General features: G+C 41.2%; 1 pseudogene; it reads right to left on the reverse strand.

The window, feature by feature from the left end:
- Positions 1-10,282: 10,282 nt before the first annotated feature.
- On the reverse strand, positions 10,283-11,243 carry LOC121026661 (olfactory receptor 7A17-like; annotated as a pseudogene).
- Positions 11,244-17,937: the final 6,694 nt, after the last annotated feature.

Consider the following 17,937-nt stretch of genomic DNA (forward strand, 5'->3'; position numbering starts at 1 on the left):
AGGATCATGAGCAGGTTCCCAGTGAAGGTGACCAGGTACATGGACAGAAATGGCCAAAAGAGAAGTGACTGCAGCCCCCCTCATCTGAGAGTCCGAGGAGGATAAATTATGTAACATGCATTTCATTTCTACCTTCCATGTAACTGATGAAAATGACTGTAACAGAGACAAGAACGTTGTAAAGGCAGTGATCACAGAATTGAAAGAAAATCTTTGAGATGCACCTGGGTGGCTCAGTTGGTTAAGCATCTGACTTCGGCCCAGGTAATGATCTTGTTGTTCATGGCTGTGAACCCCACATTGGGCTCTGTGCCGACAGCTCAGAGCTTGGAGCCCGCTTCCAATTCTGTGTCTCCTTCTCTCTCTGCCCCTGCTTTAACACTTGTCTCTGTCTCTCCCAAAAATGAATAAACATTTAAAATTTTTTTTAAAAAAAGACAGAAAGAAGTGATGTAATCTGTTTTCAACGTGTTTCGTTCATCATACTTACGCATTACCTACCAATCTAGAATATTTAGCAGAAAATTACAGGGAATCTGTCTCAAACACTCCATGTTCTCCATGATGCTGAAACTGATTTGCATTCCTTGTCCTGATCAAAACATTTATCCAAAGCAATGCTCTCCTCCATGAATTTACTGAGACATTTTTTGCTCACTCAGCAAATATTTGAACAGTTATTTTGTGACACATACGGTTGAAACATTGCAAGAAGTAGTGATGTTTGTTTGCCCTAAATAAGATTGAGTCTATGATGTGAGTGTGTCAGAGAAAGCAATAGGATATTAATAAATAAATGAATGATGTTTAAAGTGGTGGGTATAACTAATAAGTAAAATAGTTCAGGACAAGCTAGTTAAGTGAAGGAACAACTTGCCGCTGTATCATCTCTGATTGGGGCTTCTCAGCTGGAAAACTGAGGGCAGTGCATGTATGAACCATGCAGCTGACTTTGAGAAAACCTGCTAAGGTGGAGAAATAGCCTGAGCAAAGATCTTGAGAGAAGAGCTCACCGGATACCATCAGGAAACATCACAGAGAAAGCTGAGCAGGGAACACAACAGGAGTAGATATTGGATGTCAGATGAGAGACAGAGGAGGTTTAAGACTCCTGCTTCTGTGGAAACATTCTAAGACAATGGGCACCTCAGTTCATTGTCGTTTTTATACATATGTGTTATATATGATGTCTGTCTACAACTGGAGAAATTTTATGTAATGTATACCAATGGAAGATAATTCATTCCTTTGTAATTCTCTCTCTTTCTCTCTCTTTATTCTCAGTCTCCAGTTGGTCTCCATTCTCAATTTTTTATTGCAAAAGATACCTTCAGCTTCCTATAAATGCTTTGCATGTGGGTACTTTATTGATAGCTTCTCTATTCCCTACACATACACACACACACACACACACACACACACACACACACACACACAGAGGGCAGGTAGGGAGAGAGACATAGAGAGTGTTCTCCATTATTTCGGTGTTGTGTGCCATTGTAACTGAAGCATAACCCTTTAGAAAACAGGCGACAGACTACACCATGAGTCAAGCTTCTTTCTCCTAGCAGAATTGCATTTTGTTATGTAGGCATCCAATGGACTACTCTTGGATTAGAATCTCCAAAACCACACTGGATTAGAATTAACACCAATCTTTCTCAATATCTTCCAAAAAAAATAAAGGGAAACACTTCCTACTTCATTCCATGAGGCCAGCATTGCACAGACACTGAAACCAAATAAAGACATTGCAAGAAAAGTACAGAACAATATTGCCAAGGAATATTGATGTGGAAATATTTGACTAAACACTACCAAACCAGACATAGCAGACTTTTGTTCATGATGTAGAAAAGGACTATGCATCATGACCAAGTGGGATTTATTCCTGGAAAGCAAGGATGGTTTAATTTATGAAAATCCCTCAGGTAATACACCACAAACAGAATAAAGGATAAAAGCACATGATTATCTCCACTGCAGAAAAACGTTGACAAAATTGAGCATTCTTTCATAATAACAACATTTAACAAACTAAGATAGAAGGAAACTTTTTCAACTTGATATAGTCGTATCCACGAATTCCACCCCCTCAGAGACCTGTCTTGCCTCCCATCTCATGCTCATAGTGTTGTTTCTATCCATCAATATCCCTCTCACACTCTGAATGCAGCAATAGTTTCTTCCTCCCAATCATTTGGGTCACTTTTCCAGAAAGCAGACCTGTTCATAGCTGTCCTTAATATAAAACCTGCACTTACTCATCAGTAATTTCAGAATTAAATTTCAACCTTCTAGCCAAAACGTAAATGTCTTTGGTCTCACTGTTGCCTACCCAGCCAGGCTACTGTGGGTTATTTTGCATACTCAGTTCCTGATTGATAGTGAAACAGTAAGAAGTATTTCTAAATCAAGCAACACAACTTCTGCTTTACTTAATCTTTAAATTTCCTCTGCTGCTGTTTCTCCCTGAACTGCTCACTCTCCTCATCCCCCTGAAAGGACACCAACAACACTGGCAAGCCTCAGTACTTATAGGCTTATCTGCGAATACTTCACTAACACCCATGAAAAAGTATTCCTTTCAAAAAACAATTAAAAATAAAATAAAGAGTTAACACTTGGGGATCTACTTCCCCAGATTTCAGTGCAACCTCACATTATCACATTTATTTATTTTTACATCTCTCACTCTGTTTCCACAGTTTGTACTTTGACAGAAGAAACACTGCCTTAGTCATGTATTTGTTCACAGAATAAATGCTACTGTCTACCATACATTAATTACAGAAAAAGATGTTTGTTGAATGACTGCAATGAACAAATGGTTCAATAACGATAAACAGTCACTCCCAACGATGCAAGAATCAGAAATGAAAACAGAGGAAAGACTGTTGAGAGATGAAGGCCCATTGATGAAGCACTAACTCTGGAGGAGACAGATGGGAGAGATGGTTTAATGTATCCAGAGTTGTCCTCCAGAATCAAAGCCTAATGGGCGAAGCTGGCATCACTAAACTCTCCTTAACTAATTGTCCCTTTGATTCCCCCAAAATAATCACCAGTAAAGGGGTTCCTCCCACCATAACATATTTTCCCAGCACTTCTGGAGATGCCATGGCTCACCTAGATGTTAGGTGACTGACCCTCTTTCTCCCGTGGATGATTGGTGTGTTTGGTAGGTATATCCCCAGGAAGAGAAGAGACATGGCCCCACTTGTGAAGGTTCTGGAAGATACAGAATCACCAGAGATTACAAGAGTCCACTTCAGTAGGTGCAGCAGAGACATTTTCATTTCCTGTAGCTGAAGGCATTGAAGTCCCATGCGTCTCATTAATGAAATAGTCTCTTTTCTCTCTTCTCCACAGAGACGTGGTGTTTTAATATGATTCTCTCATATGTGGAATTTAGAAACAAAACAGATAAATATGTCAGAAGGGGGGTGGAGAAAGGAAAACAAATCATAAGAAATTCTTAGAGATAGAGAAAAAACTGAGGGTTGATTGAGGGAGGTGACTGGGAGACAGGTTAGATGAGTGTTCGGTACTAAGGAGGGCATGTGCGATGAGCACTGGCTGTTGCAGGTAAGTCATGAATTACTGAATTCTACTCCTGAAACCAGTATTGCATTGTATGTTAACTATCTAAAATTTAAATTAAAATAAAAAATAAATGAATTTTCTGACGAAAATAAATGAATTTTCCAGAAGAGATGAATGAAGGCTGCACAAACAAGCTTCTGCCTGTCCTGACTCTTGATGTGGGAGAAGGGGGTAAGAGCACTCTAAGAGGAAGTATCAGGCAGCCATTGTGGGAAATACTTCATACTTGCTGACCAATAATCAGGGGACAAGTATGACAATTGAAACATGACACTGAGCAGTTAGCCTCCAGGGAGCAGAGGCTTATATTTGGCTACAGGTTTCACACATACTTATAAAAATAGTGGAGCATCAAGGAAGATTTTTGATGGGATGTCCAGGATCAAGCTCTCCTCATGGAAAATTCATCCTGGGACAATGTTAGACACAGACTCTTGTTACAACAATAGTCAAAGAAAACTGTGGTGTTTGTCAACAGTGCAGTTGGCCCAGTTTAGCCAGGCTTAGTGTAAAGTCTCCATTCTCCACTAGATGGCACAGCTTAGCTTAGTGGGGTGGATTGTTGTGACCTGTGTAGGCATGTATGCGCACGCACAGGAGTGGTAAAAATGGTGTCACCCAGCTACCCAGCCTCTACTATCGGAACTCTGTGCTCTTCCTGACAGGCAATCACACACCCCTCCTTTGTCTCTGGCTCCCATCTGCTCCTGGCTTCTACACTGTCTGTGACCAAGCTGTCAGGTGGCCAGGTGGCACCTCTCTCCTGAGTTTTATCTCACTTGGGGCTGTGTTTCCCAACCCCTCACTTCTGAGGGACTGCGGCTTTGACCCATTCTGCCCCTCCGGGGGAGGGTTTCTCTGAGCAATGGCTGGGTGCCAGCCCACCCCCAGAGAATGTTCACACGGTCATGTAGCGGCAGCATTTCAGGGATTATGGTAAATCACAACACACATCTGGTGCCAGTCTTCACTCTTTACCTCTGTTCTAACACCAATGAAAGAGGTTGTTCTCCAGGGTCCGCTGGGACCTTTCCCTTGGGGAGGCCGCACAGCATCTACCAAATGTCATCCCAGCAGGGGAACCACCACTCCCTGTGTGGCCCGAGGACCTCTTGGACCTTGCTCTCTTCTCCTGGGGATCCAACCCTCCTACCAGAGCACCACCAGGTATCAAGCTATGGAGTTTCAGACTCTGCGCTCCCCCTGTATATAGAGTCTTAATGGAATTTAAGCCCTCTCCTTTCTCCATTCTCCCTTTCTTGTTCAGTACTTTGTGGCTATTTCCACTCTTCCTTTTCTCTACAGCTGCTTTCAGGGTGGGGGGTGCTTTTCCCATACTCTACCCCTGTGTCTGTCCTGTCTCCGCATGCAAAGACAGCTCCCTACACTCCGCGCTTCTCTCTCTTCTCACAGTTCACCTCTCTGTGCCACATACCTGCCCAGTCCTGTGGTTCAGGTTGTGCAGATTGTTGTGTTAACCCTCAAATCAGTGCTCTAGGTGTGCAGGATGGTTTAGTGTTCAGCTGGCTGCATTTCAGAGACAAGAGATAAAAAAAAAAAAAAAACTACCATGCTGTTCCACCATCCTGGTCCCTCCCCCAAACTGATCTGCTTTCAACAACAAAAACAAAAACAGAAATATAACTCAATGGAATACGAGCGACCCCTGCAATAAGTCAAATATATACAATTGAATGATTTTTACAAGTGTGTCAGGACAGTTCAATGGTAAATGCACAGCCTGTCCAAGAAATGGTGGTGGAAAACATGGATATCCACGTGCAAAAAGATGAAGCAGGCCCTTCCAGCCACCATCTACAAGCATGACTCCAAGTGGGTCACAGACTGAAGCATAAAGAAATTAACTGCAAGCACTTAGAAGAAAATACAGAGGTACATCTACATGACACTGGATTTGACTGTGGTTTCCTGTATATAACACCAAAGACACAGGCAACGAGCGAAAAAAGTGTTTGGGCACAATTAAAAATATTTGTGCATCAAAGGGCACTCTCCCAAGTGAAAAGACAACCAACAAAAGGCAGAAAAGATCGGCAAATCACACATCTGGTAATAGATTAATATACAAAATATATAAGGAATGTCAAAAATTGCACAGCAAAGCCCCAAACAACTCAATTTAAAAAGGCAACCCTTTTATTTACATTCCAGTTACCTGACATACAGTGTAATATTCATTGCAGGTGTCCAATAGAGTGACTCAATGCTGCCATAATAAAAACTTTTAAAAAAAAGATAAAAAAAAGAAACAATAAGTGTGGGCAATGATTTAGGAAAAAATGAAACCCTCTGGTATCGTTGGTGGAAATAGAAACTGGAGCCGCCACCGTGGAAAAGAGTATAGAGGTTCCTTCAAGGCATAAATAAAGCCTCCTTACAATCCAGTAATTGCACTACTGGGTCATTACCAAAAAAAAAATACAAAAAAAAATCAAAGGAATACATGCACCCCTATGTTTACAGTAGCATCATTTACAATAACCAAAATATGAAAGCAGCCCAAGTGTCCGCCAATAGATGAATGAATAAAGATGTGGGACATGTAGACACACAATGGAATATTGTTCAGCCAATAAAAAATGAAATCTTGTTTTTGGAATGATGTGCATAGAGCTAGAGGGTCTTATGCTAAATGAAATTAGTCGTTCAGAGAGAGACAAATACCATATGATTTCATCCCTATGTGGAATTTAAGAAACGGTCCAAATGAGCAAAGGGGGAAAAAGAGAGGCAAACCAAGAAACAGACTCTTAACTATAGAGAACAAACTGATGGTTACTGGAGCGGACGTGGGGGGGGGGGGGGGGTGAAATACATGTTGGGGATTAGGGAGCAAACTTGTCCTGATGAGCACCGGGTGATGGACAGAAGTGCTGAATCACCATATTGTACACCTGAAACTAGTATTACACTGTATGTTAACCATACTGCTATTGACATTTTAAAATAAATTAGAAAACAAAATTAATGGTGAAAAGAAAAAGAAGGCAATAGCCTCAAATAGACACTTCTCCAAAGAAGATATAGGTATGGATACTTAGAGGCCAACTTGACTAATCATTAGGGAAATGCAAATCAAACCCATAATGTGATACCACAACACACATACTAGAATGGCTATTTTTTAAAACTAAACAGAAACTAATTGTTGGTGAGGATAAGGGGAAATTGCAGCCCTGTGGTGCTTGCCGATGAGAATGAAAAGTGGCACAGCTAGTGTAGAAAAGATCGTGCCAGTTCCTTAAAATGTAAACATAGAATGATCATTTGGAGTGTCACTCCTGCTTATGTACCTACTTATATGTCCCAAAAGAATTTATTTTTATTTATTTTTAATTTTCAATGTTTATTACTTTTTTATACAGAGACAGAGAGACAGATGTGAGCGGGGGAGAGAGAGCAAGACCCAGAAGCTGAAGCAGGCTCCAGGCTCTGAGCTGTCAGCACAGAACCCAACCCGGGGCTCAAACCCACAAACCGTGAGATCGTGACCTGAGCTGAAGTTGGACGCTCAACTGACTGAGCCACCCAGGCACCCCTGTCCAAGTAGAATTTAAAGCAGTGACCGGAACAGATTTTTGTACACCAATTTTCAAAACACCTTTATTCACAGTAACCAAAATATGGAGACAACCCAAATGTCCATCGACAAACTCCCGGATGAACAAAGTGTGGTGAACTCAGAAAGTAGAACATCATTCAGCCTTTTACATAAATGGAATTCTGACACAGGCTATAACTCAGATGAACCTCACAAACATTATGCTAACTGAAAAATGCCAGCACAAAAGGACCAATAATATACAATTACACATATATGAGATACCTAGGGTAATCAGTTTTAGGAAGAGAAGGTAGGATGGTGGGCGACAGGGTTGAGCAGGGGGGCAATACAAATTTAGTATTTCAAGGAGACAGAAGTTCAGTTTGAGACGATGAGAAAGTTCTGGAGACGAACAGAGGTGGTGGTTGCTAAATAGTGAGAAAGTACTTAATGACACATAAGTATATTTCAAAGTGTTTAAATAATAAATTTCATATATATTTTCCCCTGAAAAACAAGGATGAAAAAAGAGTGACGTATTTTCTAAGAGCTTCATGGGTGCCTGGGTGGCTCAGTCAATTAGGCTTCTGACTCTAGATTTTGACTCAGGTCATGATCTGACAATTTGTGACATCAAGACCCACATTGGGCTCTGCACTGGTAGAGTGGAGCCTGCTTGGGATTCTCTCTCTATCCCTCTCTCGGCTCCTCCCCAGCTTGCTCTCTCTCGCTCTCTCAAAGTAAATAAATGAACTTTTAAAAAAAAAAAGAATTTCAATGCCATAATAGCCTAATAAAATGTAGAGGAAGAAATCCAAAGAACAAGGAGACAAGGGCATGGTGATGGGTTTATCTTGTGTGATTCAATACCTCAACTACTAAGTATACCCAAACTAAAGGTTCAGATGACATAAAATTCATAAGGGCATTGAGAAATAGCTTGGGCAGAGCTCTAATGTCTTCCTTGACAAACTCTAAAGAGCTTCTCCCCCATATGATACACTTACCATGGACATGCTGAAATTGAAATGTCTTTGCTCTGCGTTCAGCCCCTGCTGAACTGCCCGAGGCCATGTCCACAGTCCAAACCCCTTCAAGGTTTGATATGCGTCGTGTGTAAGAATTAACCATTCTCATCAACATAGGTTGAGCCACAGGGATTTTTGGAAACGACAAATTAATCATGATGTCTCCAAGAAACAAAAATGATGGGCAGCTTACTAAGGAGCCATCTACTTCATGTAACTAAAACAAATAAGCAAAAACAAAAAACAAAACAAAAAAAACCACCTATAATGATCATGAAGAAAAGATTGACCTGAGTCACCACAATGAAGCGTCATAATCTTTACCTTACTATCAGTCCTGAGTGTGTTCACGAACCCAGATCCTCGATTGATGGAACCATTTACACCTGAAGGAAGACTGTAAAATGGCAACAAATGTTTACATTTTCCTCCAAACACAACCCAAAGGCTCTGAGGTGATAGCACAGGCTAGCTTATAATGGTTCATGGGGACCGTGGTCTGAACCAAAATTGGTAGCTTGATATTGGGCAAGATGAGAGTAATTATACCATGGAAATTGGCAAATGCTACAAGTAAGCTCTCTTCTTTATTCCTTTGTTTTTATTTTCTTCCTTTTTTCTTGCTTTCCCTGTTTCTTTTTGTCTGTGCATTTGAGATATCGTTCCATGAACGCTTATCTGCCTACTAGTGTTCGAAAAGACCTGTGAAGTTTTAGCTGGAAAACTGTGAATCAGGTAATAGGGAATTACCATTATCGCCTACAATCCAAGTGGGGGACTCTGGGGTCAGGTGATAAGGAGACATTCGTCTTACTCTGTCTCACACAGCACAGGTTATGCCCATAACTGTATCCTGCTCTCACTGCTAATTTCTGGGATGCAGCATTAGAAAAGATGGAGGTGGCAATAGGCAGAGTAGCCTTATTGTGCGTGAGATCTGTGAAGAGCTATGACGGTAGGAGGTGCTGAGGGAAATCACAAGACAGTGCTGCCGCCTACCAAATATTAAAAGAAAAGTAATAATGCATCCCTGGGAAAAATCACCAAGGTTGACACCATCAAGGCCTGAAACAGCAGGAGCTGCAATTTCTGTTACCTTCACACTTAATTTATGATTAGGACTGTGTGAGGGGAAACTACAGATTGCATACTGAAGGTGGATTATTGTAAACTAATCACACAGGGTTCCCGGTGGCTCTGCTCTTATAGATATGATCACCTGCCAAGGTGAATTGGCATAAAACCCTGGAAACTCATCTATAAATTCTTGTATGTTCAATGATTTTCCTCCAAAAGCAGATACTTTAATATATCTGTATATATATAAGTATATAGTATAAAGATACTGCTTTCAAATCAGAGAAAAAAAGCATTTCACGTTTACTCCACTATATCCTCCTATCACATGATATAACATGCTATGTTATATATACGTTCTTAAAAATCCATACAATGCGGGCACTGGGATGGCTCAGTTGGTTCAACATCCGACTTTGGCTCAGGTCATAGTCTTGCAATTCATGGGTTCAAGCCCTGCATTGTGCTCTGGACTGACAGCTCAGAGCCTGGAGCCTGCTTCGGATTCTGTGTCTCCTTCTCTCTCTCTGCCCCTATTCTCCCCACCCCCCACTCTCTCTCTGTCTCAAAAAATAACTAATTATTTAAAAATTTTAAAATCCATGTGATAAAATTTAATGAGAGGCCTAAACAGCTTTAAAGATTTCTGGAGGAGGGGTGCCTGGGTGGCTCAGTCAGCTAAGCATCCAACTCTTGGTTTGGGCTCAGGTCATGAGCCCAATCTCTGACATTGAGCCCCATTTCAGGCTCTGTGCTGAAAGCCTGTACATAGCTTGGGATATTCTCTCCATCTCTCTCTCTCCCTCCCCCACTCACTCTTGCTCTCTCTCTCAAAATCAATAAGTAAACTTTAAAAATCTACAGAAGAAATAGTTGCTCACAATGTATGAAAAACTTCTAGCAGCCGAATACTGTAGAAAGATAAACTGCAGATTGTCAGCCTGTGCACTGAAACGAATATCATGATCGAGCTCTTCTAGGGTTTTAAGCCCTGTTACTCAAGTCTTCATCCTGAAACAAAGAATCCCATATGCAGAGAATGTCTCTCGGCTAAAGAGCTTTCTCAGACCTTGCTTGATGTCTCTGTTCCTCAGACCATAGATGAAGGGGTTCAACATGGGCGTCACCACTGTGTACATGACTGAGGCTATGGTACTTTCTCTGGAGTTTTGTGCAGCAGCAGAACTCAGATACACCCCAAGGCTTGTACCATAGAACAAAGAGACCACTGAGAGATGAGACCCACACGTGGAAAATGCTTTATACTTGCCCCTCACTGATGAAATTCTCAAAATGGAAGTGACAATTCTAGAGTAGGAGGAGAGGATGACAGTGAGTGGAAAACCACCCAGAAATCCACTTGCCAGGTATGTTCCTAGGTCATTGAGGAAGGTATCAGAGCAAGCAAGTTGGATCACCTGCTTAACTTCACAGAAAAAGTGATAGATTTCCAGATCTGTGCAAAAAGAGAGTCGCAAAATCAGCAAGTCATGTAATAGAGAGTTAAAAATACTCAATAACCAGCATACCAGGAGCAGGATGCCACAGAACTTGGGGTTCATGATGACCATGTAGTGCAGTGGCTGACAGATGGCCATGAACCGGTCATAGGCCATCACTGTCAAGAGGAGGTTATCTAATACTCCAAAAAGCATGAAAAAGTACATCTGGCTGAGACAGCCTTCATAGGTGATCACTTTGCTCTGCGTCTGGATGTTCAGCAGCATCTTTGGGACGGTGGTGGAGGTGAAACAGATGTCTGAAAAGGACAGGTTGGAGAGGAAGAAGTACATGGGCGTGTGGAGGTGGGAGTCCGTGATAATGGCCAGAACCATGAGCAGGTTCCCAGTGAAGGTGACCAGGTACATGGACAGGAACGGCCAAAAGAGCAGAGACTGCTGTTCCCCCTGGTCTGAGAGTCCCAGGAGGATAAATTGTGTAACATGAGTTTGATTTCTTCCTTCCATGTAACTGATGAAAACAGCTGGAACAGACAAGATCCTTGTAAAGGCATCAGCAGTGATCAAAGAATGAAAAGAAATGCTGTGTTTTCAACATGACGCACTCACTAATTCTTACACATTCCCTACCAATCTCGAATATGTACCAGAAAATTTCAGGGACTTTCACATGCTCCCTGTTTTCTGTGAGGCTGAAACTGTTCACAATTCTTGTTCCTAATCAAAACAATTATTCAAAACAACGTTCTCCTCCATAAACTTCCTGAGACCTTTTTTTCACCAACAAAATAGCAAATTATCTTGTGACAAGTATTATCAAAAGCATTGCAAAAAGTAGTGATGTGTGTTTGACCTGAACAAAACCAAGTCTTTGTGTGTGTGTGTGTGTGTGTGTGTGTGTGTGTGTGTGTGTGTGTCAGTCAGAGGGAGGAAAATAGATTATTTAAAAATGAATAAATGATATTTCAAGTGGTGGTTACAACTAATAAGTAAAATAATTCAGGACAAAGGAGTCCTAAGTTGAAGGGAAACCTGCCATTGTATCAAGTCTGATTAGGGGCTTCTGACCTGGAAAATTAAGGGATATATGAACCTTGCAGATAACTTTGAGAAAACCAGTTAAGGCAGATACATCACATGCACAAAGGCCTTCAGTCAAGAGCTCACCCGCAACCATCAGGCAACATCCAAGAAAAATTGTGAGCAGAACAGGTAACACAATGGGAGGACGTGTTGGATGCAAACAAGAGAGAAAAGCTCAAAGCCTCCTGCATCTTTAGAAACATTCTAAGGCAGTGGACACTACCGTTCAGTGTCGTGTTTATATTTATATGTTATATATGATGTCTGTCTAAAACAGGATACATTTTATGTAATGTATACTAATGGAACATAATTCATTCCTCCGTAATTCTCGGTCTTTCTCTCTACCTTTACTCTACGTCTCTAGCTGCTCTAATTTCTGCATTTTCTATTGCATAAGACAGCTTCGGGTTGCTGTAAATGCTTTATGGGTGTGTACTTCACTGAGCTATACACACATACACATACAAACAAACACACACACACAAAAGTGAGGGTAGGGAGAGAGAGAGTTCTCCATTATTGTGGTACTGTATACTCTTGTAGCTGAAGCACCACTTTTTAGAAAGCAGGGGACAGGCTACACCATAAGTCAAAGAGTGTCTTTCTTCTAGGAAAATTGCATTTTGTGTAGGCTTTCCAATGGAGCAGGCATGGCTAAGCATCACAAGAACCACACAGAATTAGAAGAACTAACATCAATCTTTCTCAACGTCTTCCAAATAAATTCAAAGGGGAAACACTTCTTACTTTATTCCATTGGGCCAGGATTGCAGTGATACCAAAGCCATGAAAAGACATTGCAAGAAAAGAAAAGTAGAGAGCAATAATCCCAAGGTATATTCATGTGAACCGGTTCAAGCATAGCAGCCTTTTGATCATGGTGTAGAAAAGGGTTATGCATCATGACCAAATGGCATTTATTCCAGGAAGGCAATAAGACTCCCTCAGTGTAATACACCATATTAACAGAATAAAGGGTAACATAAGTATGTCCACAGATGGTAAATAAAATGTGACAAAATGGAGCATTCTTTAGACTGACAGCATTCAAGTAACTAAGAATAGAAGGAAATTTCCACAACACAAAATAGGTCATATATGTAAACCCACCTCTAAAACCATTCTGCAAAGTGAAACATTGAGAGTGACCTCTAAGATAAGGCAAGACAAGCATGGTTTTTTTTCATACCTTTTATGCAACGTGGTATATTGCAAGTTCCAGACAGAGCAACTAGCCAAAAAAGGAAAGAAAAATAAGGAAACAAAAAGTGTCAAAATCAGAATGGAAGAAGTAATATTGTTTCTCTTCACAAAAAGGTGATCTTATTTTTTGTTTAAAAAGATAGCATTGGGGCTCCTGGGTGGCTCAGTTGGTTGAGTGTCCGACTTCAGCTCAGGTCATGAACTCAAGGTTCATGGATTTGAGCCATGTGTCGGGCTCTGTGCTGACAGCTCAGAGGCTGGAGCCTGCTTCAAATTCTGTGTCCCCCTCTCTCACTGCCCCTCCCCCACTCTTACTCTGTCTTTCTCTCTCTCTCAAAAATAAATAAGCATTAAATAAATTTTTAAAAATAATAATAAAATAAAGAAGCATTAAAAAAACAAGAAAAACTGTTAGAGTAATAAGCAAATTCAGTAAAGTTGCAGAATATAAATCAATGCAAACATAAAACTTAGGTGACAGATGGAATCCTACAATGGAATGTACATGTGACAAAACAATCTAACTATATTATAATTGTATGACACACTCTCAGTGAAGCAGGTGGGCAAAAAAGGTGTAGAAAAACAAGATCTGGGAAAAGAGAAGAGTCTCTAAAACTGGACATGAAAGAAACTGCACAGAAACACTGCACCATTCTTGATAAAATGTGTCCCAGAGGATACTGTTAACAATGCTGATACTCCTGCACTGAAATTGAACATATAAAGAAATGGACAGTAAATGGTGGGAACGAGGTGATCACATTTGGTTTGGGACTTGACATGTAAGCAAGGTGGAGTAGCTCTTATGGTCCTTTGGTAATAAATTAGTTTGGAGCCATCAATATGAACTTACTTTAGCTTTTGTATTTTTATATAAAAATACAGAGGGTTACATATAGACACATGTATGGATGTCTGCATATACACTGAGTAGTGAACACTCATATGTTTCCTTGCCAGGTCAGTTGAGGGAATATGGAGACCCTGGTAGCAACAAGTAAGTACAGCAGGTACCAAGATCTTGAATCTAATCCCATATTCCAATAAAATAAAACAGGGCTCCTTGCAGAAATGACTGACTGTAGAACTCCAGAGGAACATACAATAAGCTGAATCTGAAGCATCTTTTCCTGTAAGACAGTAATAAAATGCCACCCAAAAAAAGCCAAGAATGATGAAGACATGCCAAAGGGACATATCAGTAACTGAAGGAGCTCTCCATTGCCACAGCTGCAACAATCTGAGCAACAAAATAAAGTAGTATTGGGGTATAACACAGAGTATATAATGTAAATAACTGAAGACACAATCTCAAGTGCAGTAGAGAACCAATGGTTTACAGAAATATTCTACTCTTTTTTTTTAATTTTTTTTCAACGTTTATTTATTTTTGGAACAGAGAGAGACAGAGCATGAACGGGGGAGGGGCAGAGAGAGAGGGAGACACAGAATCAGAAACAGGCTCCAGGCTCCGAGCCATCAGCCCAGAGCCTGACGCGGGGCTCGAACTCACGGACCGCAAGATCGTGACCTGGCTGAAGTCGGACGCTTAACCGACTGCGCCACCCAGGCGCCCCCAGAAATATTCTACTCTTAAGGAGGTGGAAGATAACCACCACTACTTAGAGATGGGGTTGCCCATAGAAAGTCCCTACAGGAGGACAGGATGGAAAGAAAAGGAAAGAGAAATCTGACAAACACCGTGTCTGCCAGGATATCAATGTCAACACCAATGAGAGTTAGTCATGTTGATAGTCTGAACCCTTGCTGTCAGGGAATGAACATGCCTCCTTCCCTCTCTAGTCTTCTTGTCCAACATCCATGTCCCATTCTACTCATGAAAAGAAAGAATAATAAGGCCAGTCCAAAAGAAGATTTTTTTTTAATGCAATGCCTGACCACTACTCCTAAAGCTATCAATTGCTTCAAGAACAAAGGAAGCCTGAGGAAAAAGTCACTGCGTGTGGAAGCTCAGCAGATATGAGAATTAAAAGTAACAGGTGTTGGGGCGCCTGGGTGGCGCAGTCGGTTGAGCGTCCGACTTCAGCCAGGTCACGATCTCGCGGTCCGTGGGTTCGAGCCCCGCGTCGGGCTCTGGACTGATGGCTCGGAGCCTGGAGCCTGTTTCCGATTCTGTGTCTCCCTCTCTCTCTGCCCCTCGCCCGTTCATGCTCTGTCTCTCTCTGTCCCAAAAATAAATAAACGTTGGGAAAAAAAAATTAAAAAAAAAAAAAGTAACAGGTGTAAGAGAGAGTGTGTTCATAAGTGCAGAAACTGGGAAGGGAGCTTGGGAGAACCCTCTAAAGATCATAGCAGGTTTGTTCTGTAAATATAAAACTACTCAAATACTAAATTTGATTAAAAACTAAAATTATTAACGAAATGCAAAATCTTTGGAAACACCGTGTTCTGAGATTGTCCCAAAGAGTCTGGTAGATGCCCTGTATGACCAGTGTCACTGCTGTCAGTAACTCTTCCCATCAGTAACATTAAATAATCATACCACGTACAGTTTTTGAAATTTTTCAATGAAATGATGACTATATGGTATCTGCATTGTTTCTAGTAAACATTTAAGAATGAATGAAAAAATTCATCTGAATTTCTGGATTCACGATTTCCACCCCTCTGAGACCCATTCTGTGCCTGGTGCTGTTTCTATCCCTCAATAACACTCTCCCACTCTGAATGCAGCAATAGTTTCTTCCTCACAATAACCTGGGTCGTTTTTCCATATAGAAGACCTGCCATAGCTGTCCCCTGACATAAAACCTGCACTTACAATTCACTAATTTCAGATTTCAATTTCAACCTTCTAGCCAAAACATAACATTGTTTGTTAATCTGACTACTGCTTACCCAGCCAGGTCCATTTGGATTCATTTTATACACTATGCTTATGATTGCTGATCAGACGGTAAGAAGTGTTTCTAATTCCCATCAGCACAACTCCCACTCTACTTTAATCTCTAAAATTCTTCCCCTGCTGTTTCTGGGCTGCTCACACCCCTCTTCCCCACGGAAAGACTCCAACACCCCCTTCAAGGCTCAGCACCTATAGGCTTCTCTGCAAAGCCTTCGCTGACTCCTATGAAAGATTCTTCTTTTTTGAAAACAATTACAAATAAAATAAAGAGGTAACTTTAGGGGATCTACTTCCCCAGATTTCAGTGCAACCTCTCATTATCACATTTATTCATTTTTACATCTCTCACTCTGTTTACACAATGAGTACCCTGACAGAAGAAACACTGTCTTAGTCATTTAGCTATTCATAGAATAAATAGTAGTATCTACCACAAATTAATTGCTGGGAAAAAATGCTTGTTGAATGACAATTAATAAATGGTTCAATAACAGTAAACAGTCACTCCCAACAATGGAAGGACCAGCAATGAAAACAGAGGAAAGACTGTTGAAACATGAAGGCCCACTGATGAAGCACTAACTCTGGAAGACAGATGGTTTAGTATATCTGGAGTTTCCCTCCAGAATCAAAGCCTTAGGGGCAGGGCTTGACATCACTAAACTCTCCTTAACTTATTGTCCCTGTCGATGCCCTCAAAATAACATCAGCTACAAGAGGTCCCTCCATTCATAACACATTTCTCCAGCACTTCTGAAGATTCTGTGGCTCACCCAGATGTTAGCACTGAGCAATGTGAAATCAATGACCGAGTCTCTCCCATGGATGATTGCTGTGGTTGGAGTTATGTCCCCAGGAAGGGAAGAGACATGGCCCCAGTCAGGAAGTCTCTAGAAAACACAGCTCTATGCTCATATCACCTGAGATTACAGGAGTTACCTTCATGGGTGCAGCAAAGGCATTTTCAATTTTTGTAACTGTAGGGAATAAACTCCCATGAGTCTCATTAATGAAATAATATTGTGTCTATTGTCCCTGTAAGAGGCTTGGGTCTTTGGAGCTAGGAGAGAAAGATAGAATGCAAACTTGTCCCAGTGTCGGGACACAGCCTTGGCATTCTCTGATTGTCTCTTATCCCATTAAACTCTCTTATCCCAGAAGGAGGTCCCCTGTCTTTGGAGCTTCTCACTAATAAGTCAGAGCACCCCATCATAAGTATACAATTCTGGTTTTGGAGAATTGTGTCCCCTAAATCTTTTCTTTCTCCCATCTGTACTCATTCTGTTGGCTCACAATCGTGGAACTCCCAGCCTCCACAGCTTTCTTCTTTTCTCCTTCAATGTAGGCAATGTCTGTTTAACATCACTCAACCATTTGCTTCTTCAAGCATCTTACTAACACTTCATTAGCAGTTGTTTTACAGTAGGCACTAAACTACATCCCAGGAAGGAAGAAAGGTGTAAGAATGGTCCCTTCTCTTGAGGAGTTCACAGTCTCCACAGAGCAAGGACGTAAAAATAAATGAATGTGCTAACCTGAAGAGACACTGACACCTGATGAAGAGAATACAAACACAGGTCACCTCTTCCAGGGGAGATGAGTGAAGACTGCACAAACAACCTACTAATTGTCCCGAGTCTTGGTGTGGGTGAAGGGGTAAGAGCACTCCAACAGGAAGTATCTGGGCAGCCAATGCGGGAAGTACTTCATACTTGATGACCAGTCATCAGGGGGCGAGTATGACATTTCAAACATGACCCTGAGCAGTTAGCGTTCAGAGAGCAGAGATGCAGATGTTTTGGCTGTCAGCTTGACGCGAATTTAGGAAAATATCTGAATGTCAGTGCAGATCTCACGACGGGATGTCCAGGATCAAGCTCTCCCTGTGGAAAACTCATCCTGAGACAATGGTAGACACGGACTGTTGCTACTACAATAGTCTAAGAAAACTGTAGATGGAAAAATAGGGAATCAATGGACCCCTTTGAAGAGCAAAATAATAATAATAATAATAAAAATTATGTAAGTTTGCAACTTGGAGGG

This window comes from Herpailurus yagouaroundi, unplaced genomic scaffold (genome assembly GCF_014898765.1).
Source record: "Herpailurus yagouaroundi ecotype Mexico unplaced genomic scaffold, PumYag 151035, whole genome shotgun sequence".
Classification (NCBI taxonomy): domain Eukaryota; kingdom Metazoa; phylum Chordata; class Mammalia; order Carnivora; family Felidae; genus Herpailurus; species Herpailurus yagouaroundi.